This window comes from Adelges cooleyi, unplaced genomic scaffold (genome assembly GCF_023614345.1).
Source record: "Adelges cooleyi isolate 19-005CV unplaced genomic scaffold, UGA_ACOO_1.1 ACOO_flye_CR_arks_rails_tigmint_CR_PRNA_247, whole genome shotgun sequence".
Classification (NCBI taxonomy): Eukaryota; Metazoa; Arthropoda; class Insecta; order Hemiptera; family Adelgidae; genus Adelges; species Adelges cooleyi.
This window is the reverse complement of record NW_026095912.1, coordinates 14547924-14551523: the sequence shown is the minus strand read 5'-3', so window position 1 is coordinate 14551523 and position 3600 is coordinate 14547924. Positions and strand designations below refer to the sequence as shown.

The following is a 3600-nucleotide window of genomic DNA, read 5'->3' as shown; positions in this document are numbered from 1 at the left end:
AATAATAAGTTGGCCAAAAATAGAATTGTATTTTAATCATTCCGTTGCATTGGTAATTGGGTATTGTTTATATTTTATTTTGTTTCACAAAACACACTGTGTATCATGATTTAGGAACAAAGACTTAAGTACATAGGTATCTGAATCTGGCCAATGAATTATGTGCAGCTATTTTTTTAATCGCCTCCAAACGTACAAAACAGTAATCCTAATTTTTTTTTTTATATTTAAAAAAGAACAACAATTTTACAATAAATCAAGTAGCCAGCTTTGAATTTACCAAACAGAAAACAAAATAAAAAACTATATTTGAAATTGTAGCCTATACTTTTATAAGTGGTAACTGTCACTTCCTGGCAACCGAATACTGATGAGACAGGACAGGGCCAAGTCTCAAGAGAATGAAATATTAATCATTATATATTATATAATGACCCATATCTATCAATTAAAACACTGTTCAATACACTCAAGAAATATGTATAATTTAATATTTTATTACATAAATCTTTGAATACGGAATAATCCAAAACACGTCAGTCTGGTTGCTTGCATGTATTCTTCTTACATCATGCCTCCCATTCTAACCATACCACCTCCTGGTAATGGCTCATCCTTTTTCGGTAATTCTATGACTACTGCTTCTGCCATGGTTAACAGTGATGCCACCCCAGAAGCATCTGTCAAAGCAGTCCTGACAACCTACAATATATACATAAAAAAGTAATAATAAATAAATAAATGGCACCAGTAAAAATATTAAAATGAAATGTAATATTGAAATGTACTCCCACTTTGGTGGGATCGATAATTCCTTTATCGATCATGTGGCCATACTCGTCATTCATAACATCATTACCAAAATTATCTTTGCCTTCTAAAACTTTAGCGACCACTACACTTCCATTTACACCTGCATTTCGGGCAATTGTCATGCACGGAACAGTCAAAGTTTTTCGTATAATTTCAACCCCTACACCCCATATAAAAAAATTTAATTAAACTCAAGAACCAAATTACAAAAATAATAATTAACTATACACATACCAATTTTTTGATCATCGTTAGACACCTTAATAAAAAAAAGCAAGACAAATTACAGTTATTTAATTTATTATGCTGTTATGTTATCATTGAAAATAAACTGATATCAATATCAAAAAAAGTTTTAATCTAATAAATATTAGACATTTCTGCATTATTCATTGTCTATGGTAGTTCATTACACATTCTTAAAAATAGTAACAGTTTAATTTTTCAAATTAGAATTTACCTGTTTAATAAAAGCATTCCAGTTATTTCACCATCCAAATCTTCAGCTATAATAACAAGGGGTTTGCGTTGGGCATTGGCCAATTCTAAAGCAGGAATTATTGACTGTGCAGATGAAATCTTTTTTTCGCTGAACAATACCAAAGCATTATGAAATTCCACTTTGGCACCTAAAATATAATTAATTAAGTATAATATAACCTAAGTGTAAAGATAAGTTTTTTTAAAAAAAAATTAATGGTATTTTATCAGTCAAAACATAAATTGTCATATATATTTATAACATTTTTCTTTTTTATTAAGTTAAGAATCATAAAATAACCAAAATATCACATATTAGCTGTATATGCAGTACCTATGCTAATAGTATATACTCAACGTACCTTTGGCAGCATTAATGAAATATGGTGAAATATATCCTTTGTCAAATTTTAATCCTTCAGTTAGGTACTTCTAATTCATCATATAAGGTTTTCCCATGTTTAACAGTTATAGCACCATCCTTACCTACCTAAAAATAAACTTATAATTATCTCACGTTTAAAGATCATTAATATTCAGTATTAAGAAAATATCTTTACTATTTTCATCGCACGTGAAATAAGTTTTCCAATGCTAGTATCACCATTAGCAGAAATACTTGCAACTTGAGCAATCTCATCAGAAGACAGTACGTTTTTAGACAAGGTGCCCAAATGCTGTTTTACTGCATCCACAGCTAACATAACGCCTATAAAAATATTCCACAGTTTGATACATTATTATATTCGATAAATGGAAATAATTAAGGACTTTAGGACGACATTTACCTCTTCTTATTTCAACTGGGTTAGCCCCTTTGATAATCTTTTCAAATCCTTCTTTTGCAATAGCTCTAGCTAGTACTGTAGCTGTAGTAGTACCATCACCTGCTTCGTCATTGTTGTTATTGGCTACATCTTGTACGAGTTTGGCTCCACTATTCTATTATTTTATCTTGCACTTCAATACCTCTAGCTACTGTTACATCATCTTTTGTAATTTTCGGAGAGCCCCAACTTTGCTCCAAAATAACATTTCGCCCCTGCAATTGAAAAATAATTATTAAGCAAATTCAACAACCCTATGAATACTTTGGTAACTGACTTTTGGACCCATAGTAACTGCTGCAGCATCAGCAAGTACATCAACTCCTTCAAGCATGCATTTTCTTACTTCTGCACCAAATTTTATATCCTTGGCGTAGGTTCTTAACGAGTGTTTAACAACATTGTTTTTTGCAAGTTGACATAAACGATACATCTAAAAAAATTAAGCATAATTCCGGAATTACTCATTATTGAACTAAAAAAAGAATCTATTGACCACTAAAATTGAATGTAGATTAACAGTTAAGCCTTCAAATACAAGTCTTATATATAATAATATAAAAAATAGTATCTTAAATTAATATTATTTAATATTTTCTGAAAAATAGTTATTTCGTAAAGTGGTGACAGATATGTTGAAGAATGAGAAAATTTACAATTACAAGATCTAGGCCCGTATAGAGGTCGATAAACTATTAAGTATTAACCGAATATACGGAATAACGTTGCCGGCAAAACAATAAAATGTAAAAAGCCAACAGTAGAAGCAATTATTTTATAGGTTAGGAAAGTTCTACAAAGAAGATAGACAGTGTGACCAACAGATAAATATGATATATGAAAACTTTTTATAAGGCAAAAGTAAAAAAAAAATACCCGCTCAGTGTTGAATATCATGCATGTTTTTCTGTTACTTATTAAAACAGAAAACAACTTAACAAATAAAAGTGTTTTTTGTTCAATTTAAATAAATTCAAAACATTTTCCAAACGCAGAGAACACATAGCAAAGGTATTGCTTAAAAACAATACATTTTACAACTTTGGAGGCAATTTTAAAATAACTAGACGTGTCAGGTAAATTCGGATTCAGTGATACAAATTAAAAAAAAAATAATTAAATTTTGTTTTATGGTGTAATTAGATTAGGTACTACTAAGTTAAATATTTAAATTGTAAAAAGGTGACTTATTCGAGTATTATTATATTTTGTCCACCTGTAATTGACTAATTAAAATTATGCACCACCATTATTAGTATTTACTACGAACCGTGTTATATTAATATTGTATAACGTTGGTAAATTTTTAAAACAATTTTAATAGTTCTTTTTATTATTTGCCAGTGCAGTGTAGTGATTTTTTTATTGCAGTATTGTAATGTTATCAGCAGTAATACTTGGCAGAGTTGACAATAACGCACGTTTTTTTCAGGCATGCATAAACTCAGTGTAACAATATTAAAAGCTCATATATCTACCA

The 3600-nt window shown here is 29.5% G+C and overlaps 1 pseudogene; it reads right to left on the bottom strand.

Annotated features, from left to right (window-relative positions):
* Positions 1-564: 564 nt before the first annotated feature.
* LOC126837218 (heat shock protein 60A-like) lies at positions 565-2553 on the bottom strand (annotated as a pseudogene).
* Positions 2554-3600: the final 1047 nt, after the last annotated feature.